Raw genomic sequence first — 21,503 nt, 5'->3', positions numbered from 1 at the left:
ATGAGCCAATTAAAGGACAAAGTTCAGTCTTTTGCTTCCACACGTCTTCCTGTTATAGTTAGAGCTGCAATATTTCTGGTCAGGTGTAGTGATGGGCAAATCTGACCTGTTTCACTTTGCCAATAATTCATGAAACTGAAAATTTACAGAAATGCATCGACTTCTATGGGTGACTTTTTTTATTTTTACATGTGACAAATTGCATAAGAAATGTTTTCTCCCATTAAAGTCTATGGGTGAAAGTTGGCGAAAAATTTTGCTCATCACTAGTCAGGTGATCTCTGAGGCAGCACAAGAAATATCATAAAATGGGGGCTTAAGGGAAAATATGTAAAAGGCTAATACAGTATGTACTGATATCTATATTATAGTTTGGTAAGATTCTTTAATATGCCACTTAATATGATATAAACTATCTGTTGCTTAAGTATTCATGGGGGGTATAGCTGTCCTTTAACAAGTAGCAGAAAATCTATAAAGAATAAAAAAAAGAAGGAACTGAAAAATTGTAAAGAATAGGCTATTCTGTAACATCGTAAATGTAAACATTAAGGTGAACTTGAGTGAACCATAAAAAAAAATATATTAAAAAACTACAAAAACTTTTTTGGCTTCTGGGGTCACAAAAGGAAAGCAATGAAATAAAAAGAGACCAATTGAAAAGTTGCTAATAACTGGCTATTCTATAACATACCACAAGTTAACTTAAAGGTGATTTGTGGGCTGTATTCAACATTTTTCATTCGCACATTAACAAGAACAATATCTGAAATGAATATTCAAATAAAACATTTCATTCTATAAATGGTCTATTGAGACAAAAAATGGAGATAGTGACCATGAAAACGAGGCTTAATATGAACGTACACCAATGTGCAAAACATTACTATATATATATATATATATATATATATATATATATATATATATATATATATATATATATATCTATATATATCAAGGTATTTTTAGACAGACAGTAAACACTCTCACCTGAAGGAAAGAATCATCCATGAAATGTTCCTTTTGAACGACAACCACTGTCTCCCCATCTTCATCATTTCCTTTAACCTACAATTAAAATGAGGACAAATAAAGAGTTCTTCATGAATTAACAGAAAATGTTAAAGGGATACTGTCAAGGGAAAACATTTTTTTTTTCAAAATGAATTAGTTAATAGTGCTGCTCCAGCAGAATTCTACACTGAAATCCATTTCTCAAAAGAGCAAACAGATTTTTTTATATTCAATTTTGAAATCTGACATGGAGCTAGACATTTTGCCAATTTCCCTAAAGGGACCTGTACCTTTAGTGACTAAGTGAACGAAGTTTAGCTAGAACAGGATAGTTTCCATAATAGACTCTCTAGGACAGTAAGATATAGAGCATATATAGAAAGAGCAGTTCTGTGCTCCATCGAGGATCTGTAGCAGGGAGTAGCTTCCCAAAGGCTTCTTGATTGCCTTTAGTGCAGGGATAGGGTGTCAGGCTTAGACTCCTTCTCCCTGACCTCTCCACTGGGTGGGATCCTGGACCACTTTGAGGTATATTTGCCTGACGGAATTGATGTACTCTTTGACTGCAATGCCTTATGGGAGACACATCCTTCATGCTGTGTCATCTGCCTGTCCTACTAACATCTGATGTTACATCTGCCAATACCTCAATTGATGCAAGCAAATCTGTGGCCATTGTCTTGGACTAATAAACCATCCTTTTTGTTTTACTATAAGAACCTCCTGGCGTCCAATCATTCCTATTTTGCTATACAGTAGCCTGAGTGTTGTAGGTCCACTACACCTTATGGGAATCTTCCACTTAGCGAAGGCCCTGATCCTGAAGTGTGAGTCGCAATGTAACCAATGCTCATATCACTAGCTGGACACTTAACTACTTTTGGTCTGGATAGCCCAAGTTAGCGTTACACAGCCACAAGAAAGGTGATAAACATGCCACTAAGTCCTGGCTGCTGGTTACTTTTTCTTCCTATCAGTCAACTTCTGCCTAGTTCTCTACAGGGGAAGCTCATAGTCCTGACTTGGTTCCTCTAATAATTTCCTTGAAGAGGTTACAGTTGTCTCCAGAATAGCTGTGAAACACTATAACTAGGAAAGCAGACCACTTAAAAAATAAAGTGAATTTCCCCAGGGCTGTTGCTAAATATGTCCCTGAGAACTAAAGATGCGGTTCATGTCATTGCAAGCCAAAGGGTACATTTAAGTTGTAATCAACACTACGGAAATCTTAACTACAAGGAGAACACCTCTGGGTAGTGATGGGCGAATTTATTCGGCAGGCACGAATTCGCGGAAGGCCCGTGAAATTCGCAAATTTTTCGGCAAAGCGAAACGGCGCAAATTCACGCATCACTACCGCCGGGTATTGAGATATTTAAATAAAAACATTCCTAAGCACGGAAACTAATTGAAACACTGACACAGTTGCAGGAATATTTCTTGAAGCAACATTGTGAGTCTTGTAATACAGTAAACATACTTTTTGCCTACTGTTTTAAAGTCAGAAACAACCCTCTGTAAAATAAGCTACTCCTCATCTTAAAGCCTAAGAGGCTGCAGTTGGGAAAAGGGACGTGTCTGATTACATAGATGGCTTTGAAGCAGACTACGAGTTTGTTTTGATCATTTTCATGCGTCTTGTTGTAGTGAAGGACCAGTAAGTAATATTTTTTTTTTCTCCTGAACTTTGCAATAAAAAAATTAATAATATATAATATTTATCTGTGCTGCAGAAAAAAAACTGACCTTGCGGTTAAAAACAGAAAGGGGATTTTTCCCCCTCTGAGGTACATTGGAGATGCTTCAGAAGGTTTTTTTTTTTGCCTTCCTCTGGATCAGCTAGCAATTAGGCAGATTAAACAGTCATATGAAAAAGTTTTGGAACCCCTCTTCATTCTTTGGAGTCTTGTTTATCATTGGCTGAGCAAAAATCCTCTGTGTGTTGAGGATATCCAAAAATATTGATCAATTCCTTATAACTGATATTGCATAGCAAGAGCTATCTCCTCTTGGATGAATCAACATTCCCTCAATTTGGACCTAACAAAAATTTAACTGATCATCTTTTCAATTAAACCTGACCCTGCTCCCACATTATAATTCTAATGGAATGCTCATTAATTCGGTTACTCCTTCATGCCGTCAGGGCAGTTAGGGGGTTATCTTTTTTTGCCTAAATCCCTGCCTTTCTCTTGAAAGACACTCACCAATTCCATTTTGTGCTTGCTACTACCTGGCTTCCCTAACTCCAGACTCTCAACACTGCACGTCTGTCTTAAAGGACAAAGAAAGTTCAAATTACAAGGGGGAGCCAAATGTTAAACTAGCATACGCACTTGGTTGTGCCCCCCCACTACTACTGCTGTTTCCCATGGCAAACCCTTCTATCTTGCTGTTCCCTATATTTGGAATGCCATTCCTGAATCTCTCTGGAGAAAATCCTCCTTCAATGTCTTTAAAACCAAACACTTGGATAACACTTTAAAAAGGGAACTGGCACATATGACAGTGTAACACACTATAACATATAGCACTTTTATACCCCTCCGAATTGTGTCTGTAAGTTACCCTCCCATTTAGACCCTCCATCCTTTTGTCTCCTCGACACTGAGAACTTAATCTGTATTGTAATTTTATTTTATATTTATGTGAATTGTATTTCTAATAATGCACTTGTTACTTATTTTTGCTGTGACCCCTTGTTTGTTACTACTAATTTATTGTTCTGCTGTACAGTGCTTTGCCCTTAAGGCAAATAAAAATATACATACATACAACAGAAAAAAAAAAGAAAAGTCCAGCCTTTTGCTTAAATTTGGCTTTTCACTCAACTGCGCATGTGATGACTAAAGCGGATTGCAGATTTTGATGTGGTGCTTGTACGGCAGAACCTTGGCTGCACAGCTCTTGGGGTATCAGGCAAGTGGTTGTAATCACAAGTCTTCTTGTGATTTTTAAAGCATTTATCCCTCTGCACCTCACTTCATATTTTTTGTCTTAAATCATGTATTCCTGGGAATGTCCTCAGTTCCTGTTCGAGTCCATTAGATATTACACCTTCTCAGGACTAAAAATAAACTATGATAAATCAGAAGCCCTTAAGTTAAAACACACCATCAAAGCAGATTGGACACAAGTCATCCCTTTCAAAAAAGGACAACACCAAATCACCTATATAGGCATCAAATTCACGAATCATCAGACAGACACCTATAAATTAAACATAAGTCAAACCATATCCGGTATCCAGAATAACTTTAGAAAATTGGAAGAAATTAAGCCTTTAGTTTCTGGGAAGAGCATACCTTATCAAAATGGTGTACTTTCCCAAGCTGTTATACATAAGCCAGATGCTACCTTACTGCCTCAAACAATCAGACCAGAAATTAATAAATAAAATATTTAGAAACTTTATTTGGTGGGGAAAACGTCCCCGGATTGTCCTGTTCAAACTCCCAACATCCTAGAACAAATGGAGGCATAAATTTCCCAAATATAAGAGACTACAATGAAGCATCGCTGGAGAGTGGATTTATCACATCAACCCTTACAGCAGCATAGACCTAGTACATAAACCCCCTGATCCATCTTCCACTCAATCAACTCACACAAACACAAAAAACCAACCCCCTATTTATAAACACATACAAAGCCAGGAGGAATGCACAGATGGAAAGCCACACAGTCTCTTTCACTATATTTACCTTGGATGGGTAATAAAGTATTTTCAAACAAATGTTTTTTAAAACTGGAGTAAAGAAGGCATTTACTGTATCAGAGATATACTTACAAAAAATCTGACTGTTATGTCACATGCAAGTCAGCCAAGTTTTCTTCCCTCTATGGTCAACATTTCTATTATTTACAAGCTGCTCATTATGCGAGAGATGTCCTGCACAGGATGACAGACCAAGATCGTTCTAATCCTCTAACCCTACATGGAAAGGAGTCAATGCCCTAAATTCTACATCTCACATGCACAAACTTAACCCCAGATTGATAAGCAATACTCCCTTTGGAAAATGGTCAGATGTTACATCAACCATCACTGCATCTGACGTCAGTAAATTTCACTCCCACTCCATGGGAATAATACCATCTAATCAATACCAGATCATGGCCTTACAACCATTACATCAATCATATTTTACTCCCTTAAAGAGGTTTAAAGGAGAACAAGGCTGGTATACTAATTACTTACAGCATGTAGTAAGATCTGTCTCCCTGGAGTCTAATAGCAAGAACTGCGTTCTTACTTAGGTGTAGCGGTGTGAATAAAATTGTGTGACTTTTTGTCAGAAAACAAGGAAGTAAAAAATGCTTTCCGCTTCCCATCCCTAATTTGCATATGCAAATTAGGGCTTGGATTCAGTTCGGTATTCAGCTGTAACTTTCGCGAAGGATTCGGGCGTTCGGCCAAATCCAAAATAGTAGATTCAGTGCATCCCTAATCTATAGTAAGTCATATCAGCTGGACTTGCTGAATTTTATTTTTCCTAGACGTTTTTCTAGTCATCTGACTGGCTTTCTCAACTCAGAATGACCTGTACAAAAATATTTGTAGTTATATGCTCAGGATTCTTACTCCAACCTGCATAATGTGTTTAGTAAAACCAGCATGGGGGGACATGTTATGCGGGGGGTCATGGAGTAACTTCAATACCAAAACCCAGATATTTCTGTAACAATAGGCAAAAATGTTTGCACAAGTCCTATTCAATGAAGTCAAGTTGAATGGGAACATATATTTCCTCTTTCAATGCAAACTAAAACTAAAGAAGTAGGCTAGAAATGTTGTGCATTATGTTTTGGGTTTTTGTGCCAGCCCAAGGGAACCACAGCCATTTAGAAGTAAAGATCTGTGTCCCCAAAGATGTCCCTGTAGCTCCCCATCTTCTTTTCTTCTTCTTTTACTGATCTTGGAGAACGTCACACAATATACTGTATATAAAGAATAGAAACGTCACAATGTAAGGCTGATTAGCAATTAGCATCAGAATTTAATAATCAGCACTGTAGCATCAGTTATATTACAGGCAAACTTCATTTTCTTCTTGTAAATTTGCTCAACTTCTCAGCTGCTCAGAGCTCACTAAGCATGTGACCCTCCGAGACAAGTTTGGATTATTGCTGCTTTTGAGATGCTGAAACTTTAGGCTGGTGCAATATGTTCAGTATGTAAAATATGACATTTTTAACCATATTATTTTTAAGGGTTTAGTTCTTCTTTAAACACTACTACTGAGCTCCCCTTCCTCTCACAGAAACTTTTCATCTCGTTACAATATTTATTATTGTTACCTATTAAAGTGATACTGACACAAAAAACTACTTTTTAAAATATGAATGAACATAAAAAGTTACCGATAGGTCATGTTGATCATTTTTTGTGAGGTTTGATTATCTAAGTTATTGTTAGGTGAAGTTTCTAAACCTGACTGTTTTTCCAACCTAACTGTTCCTTCTCAGCCTGTCAGTAAATTTTTTTTAATGCTAACGGACTCCTGCTGCATAAATATGGCAGCCCCCTCATACAGGAACATAGGGCATCAGACATGTAATGTAAAAGCATTGTGCAAATACTTTATGGCAAAGTTATAATTAGCTTTCAAAGTCAATTTTATGATAAAAAAAAAAGTTTAATTTCTGGCATCAGTATCTTTTTAAGAAAAGATTCTGTCATAATTTTTGTGATGTAGTCTTTATTATAAAAGCTGCTGAAAGAATTAATCGGCAGCTTATTGGCCCGTGTGTTGGGCCATCTGACGGGCTTCCCCCGATCGATATCTCGATCAGGCAGTTTAAAAAATCCCATTGGATCACGGCCGCATCTATGTGTCTATGCGGTCCCGTATCGAATCCATTATGATCAGCACGATATTGCCCACTTCAATATGGGCATATCGGAGAGATCCACTCGTTTGGCAACATCGTAAAATTAGCGGATCTCTATGTCTATGGCCACCCTAACTTGTAGTACAGCATTAAAGAGTGACTGAAGTTTATCAGAGCACAAGTCACATGATTGGGGACAGCTGGGGAAACTGACAATATGTTGAGCCCCATGTCAGATTTCAAAATTAAATATTAAAAAATTTGTTTGGTCTTTTGATAAACTGTTTTAAGTGCAGCATTCTGCTGGAGCAGCACTATAAACTGATGCATTTTGAAAAAAAACTTTTTTTTTTCTCAGAGCCACCATCATCTCACCTACCTTAAACTTCCATATATTGCTTTTTGTTAAATCTGTATTTCCACCCCTTAATTCATCTTGATAGATCTCTTCAAAATTAAAGTTAGATTCTACATCTACATCACACTTGGCACTTATGGGCCAATGACATAACCATTGTAAATAGCTCAACTATCCTTATATGCTGAAATTAAGGTTACTCATACCTTTGGAATTTAAGCTCTACAGGGGAGAGATCTCATTCCTCCTTTGTTAATTCATTTTTGTAACTTTTGTATTTTTTAATGTATTTAAAGGGGTTGTTCCCACTTTAACTGGTTTCAGATAGTTCACCAGAAATAAAGACTTTTTACAATTACTTTCTATTTGTGATTGTTTTCCTAATTCTGAAGGATAATGTTTCATTTTTCACCTTCTAAAGTAACTTTGGGAGGCGGGGGGGGGGGGGGTCGCTGACCTTGTAACTGTTATAAATTGATTTAGTTGATAAATGTTTTATCTTTGTCCCTGTTGACAGAATCCCTGAGTTTCATTTAAGGCAGCGGTTAGAATTGATACAAATTGTTGCTAATATTCCCAAAACACTGATGATAAATATATCAACTCATGTGGCCACTAAATGTATCCAGTTGTAACAGTTCAGAATCTGCTCCTGAATTACTGAGCTGCCAAACTGACACACCAGAGACACAAACTTGAGACTTTACACTTCAGTTTTGGGAAAACGATGAAAAAATAAAAAGCAGTTAAAGGAAAACTATACCCCCAAAATGAATACTTAAGCAACAGATAGTTTATATCAAATTGAATGACATATTAAAGAATCTTACCAAACTGGAATATATATTTACATAAATATTGCCCTTTTACATCTCTTGCCTTGAACCACCATTTCGTGACTGTATCTGTGCTGCCTCAGAGATCACCTGACCAGAAATACTACAACACTAACTGTAACAGGGAGAAGTGAGGAAGCAAAAGGCAGAACTCTGTCTGTTAATTGGCTCATGTGACCTTACATGTGGTTTGTATGTGTGCACAGTGAATCTTACGATCTCAGGGGGCGGCCCTTATTTTTTAAAATGGCAATTTTCTATTTATGATTACCCAATGGCACATACTACTAAAAAAGTATATTATTATGATAATGGTTCATTTACATGAAGCAGGGTTTTACACATGAGCTGTTTTACTCAGTATCTTTTAATAGAGACCTACATTGTTTGGGGGGTATAGTTTTCCTTTAAAGGGGTTGTTCACCTTTAAGGTAACTTATAGTATGTTATAGAATGGCCAATTCTAAGCAACTTTTCAATTGTATTTCATTATTTATTTTTCATAGTTATTTGCCTTTTTCTTCTGACTCATTGCAGCTTTCAAATTGGTGTCCCCGACACCTTCTAAAAAACAAATCCTCTGTAAGGCTACAACTGTATTTTTACTGCTACTTGGTATTCCTCATTTTTCTATTCAGACACTCTCCTATTCATATTCTAGTCTCTTATTCAAATCAATGCATGGTTGCTAGGGAGTTTGCACCCTAGCAACCAGATTACTCAAAATGCAAATTGAAGAGCTGCTGAATAAAAAGCTAAATAACTTAAAAACCTTAAATAATATCAATTGCAAATTGTCTCGGAATATCACTCTCTACGTCATACTAAAAGTTATCACAAAAGTGAACAAACAAGTCCATTTCCGGTGAACAATCCGAAAACAACTATGCAAAGTTAGTTCCATCCATCTGTGTGTTACTGTATTTTAAAAATTATATAAGATATACATGCATTCATGAAAGATGTCCATTATATACAGTCATTAGTAAGAAATTAGTCCACTCTTATTATAGCAGTCCTTAAAATATCACATTATGATTAACTGTAGAAGAAAATAATGGTTTCCTTCCATTTGGTTATATGGTTTCCAAAGGTATATTTTTTATTTTTTTTCTCTTCCCAATTTTGAAAGGACAAATAGATTTATACTGAATATAGTTACATAATACAAGTAGATCACATAAGAAGTTTGACACACTGTATCATCTAGCGCAGTGATCCCCAACCAGCAGGCCCGGACTGGCAATCTGTGGGTTCTGGCAAATGCCAGAGGGGCTGCTATAAAGTGCCATAGTAAGTCAGTATTTAGTGGGATGGTGGGGGCTGTTTGGGCCTCTGTATGGGCTGTTTGGGCCTCTGTATGGGCTGATTGGGCCTCTGTGTACCAGAAATGCCAGGGCCTATTTTAATTCTCAGTCCAGACATGCCAACCAGTGGCTAGTTTGGTGTTGTTCACCAAACACTTTGATGTTACTCCCAGTGGCCTCAAAGTAGGTGCTTTTTTTTTTTTTAATTCTTGACTTGGAGACACGTTTTGGTTGCATAAAAAACAGGTGTACTGCCAAACAGAGTATCCCTTAGGCTGCCAGTCAAAATAGGGGCTATCAAATATCAAATCAGAACACTTATTTGGCACCCCCAAGAACTTTTTTATGCTTGTGTTGCTCATTGGTAAAAATGTAACTGACAACAGGAAGTCAATTAAAAAAAAAAACATTTAACATATCTTCTTGCAAAAACTTACAAGAAATCCAGCATAAATGAACATTGTAAACATTCCCTTAGTATTGATTACAAACAAACACATACATCTGGAGAAATGCTAAAGCTATTCTTAGCAACATCCCATTATAAACTAATTACAATTTTTCTATTGCTGTAAAGTAATTTGTACATGTAATTACTACTGAAAATAGTGTTTATCACTTTCTGTTCTCTGGTTTTGACTTAACACAGTAGAATTTCGCATTTTTATTGCCAGACCTTTTTGGACACTGAGAGAAAAAATGAGTTTTGGGTGTCCTTGCCCTTTAACCTGGAAGGCTGGATTGTAAAAGTGATCTCACGAAGGCGCAGGAAGATGAAATTGGACGCAACCATTTCCAGTGGATACATCCCTCAGCCCTAAGAACCGCTACTCTGTTAGTTTGGGAACAATCCATTTCACTCACCGCTGACAGCTCTGTCAGCCGGTCCTTCATGCCAGTAAGTGAAGTTCGTCCCCCAACGTCTCAGGCAGCAGCTTCACGTTGCGTTTTCTTCCACCACCACCACCTCCTCCTCCTCCTCCTCCTCCTCCTCCTCTTGGTGCCACGGCAACCACAGCTGCACATCAGAAAACTAAAGCTCTGCACATGCGCACTTGTCAGCGGAACAACGCCTCCTCTCCTGGGGAGATACCGTTGGATAGACCAAGTGACTTGGGATTTAGGTATGACCGTATGATGTCCATTTTAATTCATCTGTCTGAAAATATAAAGTGCATCCAGCCCTTTCCCAGCTGTAAAATCTCTATATGTGTAAGAAGACCTTATTGCACCTCCTCCACAGCTGGTAACAGTTATGAGATCTCTTACTTTGTGCTGACAGGTTCCGCATGTCCCATTCAATCTCCTCCCTCCCATGTCAATGAAGCTAGCTCCTCTAACTTTTTCCTGACAGGTCCCAGCTTTCTTATTCGTCCGTCTCTCTGTTACGTCATCCCTGGCCTCTCCACTAAGTATGTCATGCATCTGCTTCCTCCATGATTCTTATGGGCTACACAATTATTGCTCCTTCTCTGCCCTGCTCCCCCTTCGCAACGTCATCCCAGAGGCCGCCCCTATGTGAGATATACCCCTCCTGCAAAACCTTCGAATTTGCGCGGTTCCTCTGCTTCAAGTGCAGTTATAAATTATAATACTTGCCTGCAAAAACGTCCTGGCTTTTTACCATGCTTTTAAATTAGTATATTTCATAAAGGCATTTCTATACAGCGCTGCAAGGAAAGGGGTTTTAAATCGGGAGACTCACGTTTTGTTATAAAACATCTGAGGAGGGGGGAGGGGGGATTATAGGGGAAACTGGGACCTGCCGGGAAAAAGTAAGAGCGTATCCCTGCGCTGAAATGGGAAATCGGAGAACGAAGTAGAAGGAAAGTACATAATTGTTAGTGGGCGCAGTCAGTGTGATGGTAACATTTTCTTAGCAATACAGAACCATACCTCCCAACTGTCCCTTTTTCGGAGGGACAGTCCGTCTTTTGACAGCTCAACCTGCAGTCCCTCATTTGTACTGGAAAGTCCCGATTTTCTCTGCACTGAACAGCCAGAAAAAGAAACAAATTTTCTAACTTAATTGGCTTTTAGCAGAGAGCACAGAACAGCTAACAGGTGCAAATAAGATACTTTGTAACAATTATGAGACAAAAAAACAGTTTAGATAAGGAGAAATATTTTCAAACCTTCATAACCTGCCAAATTTTATAAAACAAACATGGTAATTAGGGGGTGTGGCCACAGTAAGGGTGTGGTCAAAAAATTGCTGCGCTACATGCGGAAAAAATTGTTGTCCCTCTTTTTACTTCCAAAATGTTGGGAGGTATGAGATTGTAAAGTTGAGGAGAGAGCAGGATGCACTACAATTTGGTGCGCAAATGTCCTAAAATGGACAACGTATTCAGGGTGCGACTAGGTAAATGTTATGATCTCAGGGCCAGGGCTAACCCCCAGAATCCAGGAGCGGTCTGTGTTTCATGCCTCCTACCAGTCGAATCATTCTTTAGCGACACATTGTGTAAAACAACGGCTACTGCTTTGCACTGATAATTGTATTGGCTATGTGAAGCAGTCTATGTATTTTACTATTCTCTGTAATGCCCCCTCTGACTGCTCCTAATCACGGCTGCCTTCAGAATGGTGCAGCCCTGTACGACCAAATCTTCTGGGACCACCCACCCCCCACGCACACCCACGCACACCCACGCACAGGTAAATAAAAAACATTGGCGCTCAGGGGAGCGGTACAAGTAAAAAATAACATTGGTGGCCAGGCCCCCCACCAAGGTTAGAAAACATTGGGCCCCTACATGTTAAAATTAAATTGGTGATCCCCCCTTCATACAGGTTAAAAAAAAACATTGGTGGCCAGTGCCCCCCCCCACACTAGGGTTGCCACCTGTTCAGTTTTGACCCAAACAGTTCTGTTTTTCTAAGGCCTGTTCGGGTCTCAACTTTCTGTTCAGTTTTCAGCCTTGTGAAAACCGAACTATAATCTGGCCAAGTTCCAATAAATTAAAACCAATTAAATACCAAGATACTCACATTGACATGGCTTAGTTATTAAGAAGTGCAGTTAATTTCTTGTTATTACAGAAACAGAAATAAGAAATAGTTTTTCTAAGTGAGCATTGCTGTATTTCAGAGCTTTCTGGATAACTGATAACTGTATAATAGATCCCATACCTGTAGTTAAAGGATTGGTCTTACTCATCAAGCAGAATAGATAAATGTAGGGTTTCCAGTCATGTGGGTTTCAACTGGACATCTCAGTTTGTCAAAGGGCTGTCCGTTCAAAACTTTCTGTCCCATTTAAAACATTGCAAAAACTGGACACAAATCCAGCCAGTTGCATATAAGTGATGCAATATTCCTGACCTGGGATCATAACTCCACGACATCATTGTGCCTGCCTCTGATGTCATCATGCCCACCCCAACATCACCTCTCCACCCCCAATGCTATCTGCCCCTCCCCCTTTGTTCGGATTTAGCCACCGACAAAGGTGGCAACCCCCCCACACACACACAAGTTAAAAAACATTGGTGGCCATGGCCCACTACACATTTAATAAAACATTGGTGACCAGCCCCCCCCCCACCCACACACACACAAGTTAAAAAAATTGGTGGCCAAGGGTTAAAAAAAACTGGTGTTCAGTGAAACTTACCTTTAAATTTCAGCAGGTTACTCTCATCTTCCTGTTCAAGCGGTCATCAGACAATAACCTGAGAAGACTGTCCACACACCAAGACTGTACACACACCAATATTACAAATTTAAAAAATGCATTTAATAGTTCAAGTACAAAATTTTAAATAGTCAAATGAATTACTTGCAATGTACACAGTATAATTTAGTCATAAAAACTATACCATAAAAATCATGACAGAATCCCTTTAAACGAAGCCCCCATCCCTGCGTTCCATTGGCCCCCTCCCTGTTCCTTCCCACATAGTCTATTACTTGTAATAAGTGTCCCTGGATGTAATGCTGACTTATCCATGCAGAATGGTGCAGTGAAGCTCATGGGCACGATGTCTTCTGATCCTCTTCATTCCTTGCATCAGTTTATGGAGCTTTTCTGCACATGCACAGTTGGCGCAAATACCAGACTGACGAACAGCACAGGAGCAAGAAAGCTCAATGCCGGCAGTCCCTTAGCAAAGAAATCCAAAGATATGCACAATGGCACCCATGAGCTCCACTGTGCTGCTCTGCATGGATATGAATAATTTTTTCAGGTAATGGTCTATGTGGGGAGGAAGCAAAGAGGGGGGTCAGTAGAAGAAAATGGATGGGGGCTTTCTTTTAAGGGGTTTAGTTCTCCTTTAACTAGACCCTCAGGAGAACTCCCTGCTGACTGGATCTAGAAGAAAAGGCTACAATGAAATTGAATGCTTATTATGTTATTTTATACTTTTTCCTTTTTGTTTTAGTAAGGTTTTCTTTACTGTGGCAACGTTTATTGATTTGATTTTGTTAAAGGACCAGTAACATCAATTTAAAAAAATAAATAAAAATTGTTAGTATAGAACGAATTAAAAACACCAAGACAAATTAAACTTTAAAATAGCAAAGCCTTTATTCAGAAATAACTTACAGAAAAGGTGACAGGGCGACGACGATCCATCGTGCGACGCTTGATTTCTTCTCCCATATTCTACTGACAGCGTGAGTGTTCATGAAGGAAGGCGATGTCAGCGGGCTCCTCATTATCTTCCAGGTGTCCAACAGCGGCAGCGCATGAGGAAGTAGCGCGCCGGGTTGGCCTCAGCTCCCTAGCGCAGTGTGGAACTGTATTAGTGTTGCTGTGTAGCAATCATTCCCTCTTCAGTTCCCAAGGCTTGGTCGGGGCTCTGGGGGATTGAGGAACCATGATCGGGCAGCTATACAATGCTGTCTTTCAGCTATACAACACTCTCTTGCAGCTATAGAACGCTCTCTTGCTCTGCTCACATCAACAGATCTGTATAGAGAGCTCGGAAACACAGCAGAACCCTGTCCTCTTCTTGCTGTCACAGTAAAGCAGCACATGGGCGGTACACTGGGATCAGTTCTTGAGCCGGTAGAGTAGATCTCTTACTGCTGCCCCTGTGCACCAGCACCTCCTGGCCCAGTCTCCCCTCTTGCTGGCTGCCTCGGGAACTGCCGCTGCTGCTGTCTGATGCTAAGCTCCCTCGGGTCCCTGGCTGCCCCCTGCGCTGCTACCGCCACCGCCGACCCTGGACGGTCTTCACGTACTTGGCCTTATCGGCCGCCAGTCTCTCCACTCCAAACCGCTCCTGCCCACCCCTTCCCGTGACAGGGGAAAGAGAAGGACTGTGCGCACAGTACCAGGCTGTGGGCGCTTCTTCTCCCCTGAGGCCCCCATAACCGAGCTACAACACCCCATCCCCACCGTGCCTCTCAGACTGCTCACCCGTGGACCCGACTACCTGCGGCAGCAGATGGATGCCAATCTGCGCGCAATGGAGAGACTGGTGTTTATGGGGGCAGCGGCAGCAGCAGCGCAGGGGGCAGCCAGGGACCCCGAGGGAGCTCACGCTGTCAGTAGAATATGGGAGAAGAAATCGAGTGCCGAAGAGGACAGGAAGCAGAGTTTCTATAAGTTATTTCTTAATAACGGCTTTGCTATTTTAAAGTTTAATTTGTGTTTCTATTTTGTTCTATACTAACGAATTTTTAAAAAAAATGTTTTGATGTTACTGGTCCTTTAAGATACCACATCAACTAAAATTTGCTACGTTATACCCTGGGCTGAATGCAATTCACACTCTGCTGGAAAGTACTTGCCAGTGCCAGCTCAGGGAAGAAAGTGAGCAATTTTACTCACTGGGGGGATGCCTAATAAATCCAACCCAAGTAACAAATTTAGTCGCATGCATGAAACACCGTTGGTACCTCAAGAAAAAATGAACAAGAAAAGCTATGTGACCATGCTGTTGCTTTTGTGCCTATTCTATGGCAGAAATGTACATTTTGCTTGCAATGCAAATTGAGTGCAATTCCAAAGTGTATAGCCATAGACGCAAAGATCCGATCGTACGAATCGAGGATTATCGGACCGTGTGTGGAGATCCCGCATTTTTCGACCCCGCGGAGATCGTTCGTTTGGTCGATCGGACAGGTTAAAAGATTTCTGTCGGCTGCCGATAATTTCTTTGCATGTATTAGCGATCGATTTTCAGTGGGAGACTGTCACCAGCTTTGTTGGACATAACTTTCTTACTATTGCTGTCAGGGGCAGAACATCAGCTGATCTGTTCTACTACTACTTTATTTGATTTGAATGGTTAGTAGCAGGTCGGGATATGGGGAAGTCCGATCGTTCGAGGATTATTCCAGCTTTAGGCATAACTGGAATAAAATGAAGGGACCACAGTGCTGCAGGGATTTAGGTTTTAGTGTAGCACTCCCTAAAGAGTCTGCACTGGTAAGGTGTATCTTAAAACCTACCATGCCATCTCCACAGTGGTGTCACTGAACCTTGCTCTACCTATAACTGTATCTTATTGATCTGTGAGTATAAACCCTGTGGTGTGGTTTCATTAAAGGAGAATTCAACCTTTTCTGAAAAAAACCCGTACCCCCCACCCCAGATAGAACCCCCTCCCTCCTCCCCCCAGGCTAACTACCCCCCCAGGGAGATGCCCCATACTCCATACCTACCCCTCGCCGCAGATTCTTCCAGCGAAGTTCCACATGTCCATCTTCTGTGTCCCCTGTAAGCTGACTGCGAGATCAGTATTTCTGTGCATGCGCATTTGGAGCAGTTTGCTGGTTTGCGCAAGTGCACATGAGCGGAATTACACTGAAATTGCCGATCTCGCAGTCAGCTTACCGAGGACGCAGAAGATGGACGCGTGGAACTTCGCTGGCTTCAGATTTCCGAAGTCGCCCCAAAGTTGCCTCACGAGGCAGGTAGTTCGGGGAGATTAGTCGCCCTCAGTAGAGGAGATTTGTCAATGGGTGACTAATCTCCCTGTCTGCCACCAAAAGAAGGAAAAGTCACTATAATCTGATACTTCAGGCTGGTGCTTCATGTGAGCACCACGGAACAATTGTCTTTATCTGTTTCTTTATTCATTCTTAAGCTAATGAATGGAGCAATGCCATTTCAGTCATTTTTCATATCATTCTTTTCTGCTGTCCTGGGTGGGTGTGCATGCCTTTTTGTATCTAAGTTTCAATTTTACTATGTGCCAGTGCATTTTTTTCACCTCTCTGTCTCTGTGGATACACAGAAACACTTATCATCATGAGACCAATTTTTTAGAGGTACCATCTTGATTTTAATGTCACACGCACTAATTAGCTCCCCGAGGCTGCATTTTAGCAATCTAAAAGTAAGCGATCTAAAAATAAGCATTTTTCTTATTAATATTCTTATTAGCAATAAAAGAAACAATGTGTTGCAAACATCTATATCACACCAGAAGCCCATTTGTTACATTGTTACCAGGCAGGCATGGACTGAGATTCAAAATAGGCCCTGGCATTTCAGGTACACAGAGGCCCAAACAGCCCCCCACCAGCCCAATATATATTGACTGTCTATGGCAACCTACAGCAGCCCCTCTGGCATTTGCCAGAACCCACAGAATGCCAGTCCGGGCCTGATTGCAGGGACTAGTGGAGCTCAGAATGCTAGAACAAGACATTTCCTCACCTGTGCTTGAAAAAATTCCAACCACAAGCTTCTGTGAAAAACACCTACATACAGTACATGTTACAACACAGATCTCTTTTCAGCAGACCTTACAACTTGTTTGCTATTTAAAAGCCTTCCTTGTTTGAATTACTTCAGCCATATCAATAGTTATTTAACAGATTCAGCACTTCATAATATGACACAAACACGACTTTTATGTACACACACAGAGATTGTTAAGCTAAGATTTTACATACATAAATTCCATGCCATCCAGTAGGCCATACATGTACTGATAATAATTGGGTGGATGAGCCTGACAAATGTCCTTGTACCAGTCATCACTCATACCTGCTTGAATATTTCATCTGTTGGTGCACCATGTCGGTCAGTAGGGCCAACATAATGGGGCAGAGGGGAGACTGCTGTCCCAGGCCTGGTCAAATTTTAGTCTGAAGGGAGACCTGGCCACGTGGTGTTAACAGTGGCGTAACTACAAGGGTGCGCCTTGGCCTGTACTCCCCTTGGGGCCCGCTGGAGCCACAATAAGCTATATCATGGACAGCAGGGCAAGGACATTTTTTGACATGCTGGCGCATGTTTCCATGCAGGGGGGGGGGCAGGGGGCCCAGGTGCACATCCTGCACCCAGGCCCCGCTGTGGTTTGTTATGCCACTGGGTTTGATGTTGTGTACATACATAAATTAGTCAGATTATTCTAATGATAATATGAGGACAAATGCCAAGGGTATCCTATTGACAATTATATCACAATTTATTGTGATAAAATTAATTAACACAATATAAAACTGTACTCACAGGTCTTCTTGTAAAGTGAAAAAGTGGCAATATATTGAATCCACCTATGGTAAATTAAATTATATATAAATATGTATGTTACATAGTTACACAGTTAAATTGGGTTGAAAAAAGACAAAGTCCATCAAGTTCAATCTCTCCGAATGAAAACCCAGCATCCATACACACACCCTCCCTACTTTCACATAAATTATATATACCCATATCTATACTAACTATAGAATTTAGTATCACAAAAGCCTTTTTTGTCTGTCCAAGAAATTGTCCAAGCCACTCTTAAAGGCATTAACAGAATCAGCCATCACAACATCATCCGGCAGTGCATTCCACAACCTCACTGTCCTCTCTGTGAAGAGTGAAGAGTGAAAGTTCTTTTCCTCTAGACTGAAGGGGTGGCCTCTGGTGCATTGGTCCTCTTTATGGGTGAAAAGGTCCCCTGCTATTTGTCTATAATGTCCTCTAATGTACTTGTAAAGTGTAATCATGTAATGGAAAGCATCTTTTTCCAGAGAAAACAACCCCAGCCTTGATAGTCTACCCTCAAAATGTACGTTTTCCATCTCTCGAAACAGTTTAGTTGCACGTCTCTGCACTCTCTCCAGCTCATTTATATCCCTCTTAAAGGAGAAGGAAACCCTTTTGCAAAAAAAACCCCCCCACCCCAGGTATTCCCCCCCCCTCCCTCCTCCCCCCAGGCTAACAACCCCCCCCCGGGAAAAAAATGCCCCATACTCCATACTTACCCCTCGGTGCAGATTCTTCTAGCGGAGTTCCACGCATCCATCTTCTGCGTCCTCTGTAAGCTAACTGGGAGATCGGCAATTTCCCTGTTGCAGTTGACGCAAACTGCTCCAACTGCGCATGGGCAGAAAAATCTCCCAGTCAGCTTACAGAGGACGCGGAAGATGAATGCGTGGAACTTCGCTGGAAAAATCTGCCAACTCTGTTCTAAAAGAAGACCTCTGTTCTAGAAGAAGTTGCTGACTCTGGTCTAAATTGATGTAAAGGCAAAACAATAAAATCCCATTTTTACTTTCTTTAATGAAAAAGAAAGATATTTTTTTATAAGAAAGCTGACTGTATGCAGTGAAATTCTCCCTTCATTTACTGCTGTGGATAGGAAATGTCAGATGGTCCCTAACTGCTGAGCAGGGAAACAATCATACTTATGAACAGCAGGGGGAGCCCCCGCCTTACTTCCCAGCCATGCAGAACTCAAGCAGCTTTGTTTATGACAATCCCTAAGCAGCCCAGACCACACTGAGCATGCGCACAGTCTTAGTCTTGCAAAGATGTTTAACAAAGTTACAAGATGGTCACCCCCTGTAGCCAACTTTGAAAGCATACATTATTTGTTTGATTCGGCTTTATGTTTATATGTAGTATACAAAATACAGCATTTCTAGCCTTATTCTATTTTAGACTTTACATGCCCTTTAATTGATACATTTGTTATCTTTAGCCCTGTTGAGCAGAATTGCTGAGCTTTAGTATTTTTGGATCTTGTTTTCTTCTGCAATTTTCTGAGCTTTCCAGCGCATTTGTGCAGTAGGCAGGTATACCAACCTGGCCCCAACTGCCCATGTGTGAAAAAGCTCAGTGTAGGCATTCACTTATGCAAGGAATCTGAAGATACTCAAGATGGGGCCTATGAGCTCTTCTGCACTACTCTACATGAATATGTCAATGTTAATGCTAGGGATGCTTTTTTCAATGAGCATGCCCAAACTTTTTGGTACTACTACTTGTGTTTATGTTGGGGGGGAATGTCATATACAGGGGTCAAAATAGATCTTAGTTGGGCTGATGTTCTTAAAATCTATTTAGGGTGCATATGACCCATAAGCCTCCAGCTGGACAGCCTCTCCCTATACAGTATGATCTGTGCCATGCTTTAACAGCATTTTATTACCTCACCTACTTTCTGAACTGCTACACCGTGGTACATTATATGGTCTAATTTATCTTAAACTTTCATATTTTCTTCAAACAAAACAAGTGAATTGGGACATTTGCCCCTATGTGTTGGGTGCAATGAAAAAAATGACAAACTGCCTCAAACCGACCGTGTGCTATTACCCATGCTTGAGAAAGGGGTCACGCCCCGAAACGTTGCATCCGCAATAAACGAGCAAGGTTTTACCTGCTGAAATTACCCATGTTGTGCCGGTGTGTCCTGTTCCTACGTTGTTTCTGAAGTTGCCCATTCCCTCTAGCATCGAGCACCTGGGAGTCGCTGAAGTCTGGACGGCCAGGGTGTGCGAGTGTAAGTCTTTCTTTTTGCTATTACCCATTCAAAGGTCATGAAACTCCAAGCTGACTTTAAATATTTATTTTACAACTGGGATTACCTTTTTTTTTTTTAAAAAAAAAAAATACATTCGTTTTAGTGGTACTGTGACAAATAACATCACTAAGCACCATTTATAACCAAAAAATTGTTCATGGCTTATGTGTATTATACAATATTAATGTGTTATTTCCTCTCCTCCTGGAGCGATCACGTTAAAAAAATCTCTTCAGTTTTTGTTCACATTGTGGTCTTTGCAGGGTGCCAATGGGGTGTGAGCTTGGTCACAATTCAGCAAAGCTTGGGGCAATTTGCACTTAAATTCTTGCTGCAATTTTGTATTTATTGCTTGTTACACTCTGCAATGCATCATACCTTCGCAGTCTGCTACATAGAGACAGGTTGAGTGATTACCCCTACTGTCATTGGCCCTGGCCACCTTCCAAAACAAAACCTGTTGAGCAAAAATATTATCCCCAACCATAGGTGTAGGCTAATAGAGTCCGCACTCCAGTTGGGGGCAGAACTAGATATTACTGGGCCCCACAGCATATAATTTTTCAGGCCCCGAAAATGTCTAGAAGTTGACCTGTTTTACCAGTATTTATTGAAATTGTATATGAATTAGGGCCTCTTTACCACACAAATGTGAAGTCAGGAGCTCCCTGCTGGTGTGCATGTCCTAATGCTGGAGGGGGGCAATTTAAAAAGAAAAAAACTACTGTTGTACCCCCAACTGGAGTGCATTAGCCCGTACCTTTGGTTGGTAATATTTTTGGCCAACAGATGCCCTTTAACACATATATACAGGCCCGGACTGGCAATCTGTGGGTGTGCAGTAGCTTCGTACCGGTAAATGCCTCCAACTGCACATGTGCCAAAAAACGCTGGTCAAAGCAGGAAGAAGAGTGCTCGGGAGAAGATGGCGCCGTGAACTCGGCAGCAAAAGACCTGCACCGAGGGGTGTGTAACAAGTTAGGGGCATTTGCCCGGGGGGGGGCAGGTAGGCCGGGGGGAGGAGGAAGGAGGGCCTACACTGGGGAGGGGTTTTTCCCAGTACAGGTTGACTTCTCCTTTAAGCGAGTGTGCTGCTTCACCTGTTCCAGTAGAGGCTGCTGTAAGATGCCATAGAAAGTGACTATTAAAGGGCACCTGTTGGGTAAAAATGTTATCCCCAACCAAAGGTGCGGGCTAATAGAGCCTGCATTCCGGTTGGGGATAGTAGTTTGTTTTTTGTTAAAAAAAAAGCCCCCTGCCATCGCTAGGCTACCTGCTCCCGGTGTGAGCAGCCATGTCTGGTCACTTGCATGCGTATAATGAAAAGCTGCCCTGAATTGCTTGTTATACACATGACGTTACATGTGCGTTATGTCCATGCGAGTGACCGGACATGCCCCCGCCAGCACTAGGCTACCCGTAGAGGGAGGGAGCTCCAAGT

The 21,503-nt window shown here is 40.9% G+C and overlaps 1 pseudogene; it reads right to left on the bottom strand.

Annotated features, from left to right (window-relative positions):
• The window catches only part of LOC108705194, a 37,670-nt pseudogene extending 20,331 nt beyond the window's left edge, over positions 1–17,339 (bottom strand).
• Positions 17,340–21,503: the final 4,164 nt, after the last annotated feature.

The sequence above is a fragment of the Xenopus laevis genome, chromosome 1S, assembly GCF_017654675.1.
Source record: "Xenopus laevis strain J_2021 chromosome 1S, Xenopus_laevis_v10.1, whole genome shotgun sequence".
NCBI classification, from domain to species: domain Eukaryota; kingdom Metazoa; phylum Chordata; class Amphibia; order Anura; family Pipidae; genus Xenopus; species Xenopus laevis.
Note: the sequence above shows the minus strand (reverse complement) of the source record. Positions and strands in the feature narration are given on the sequence as shown.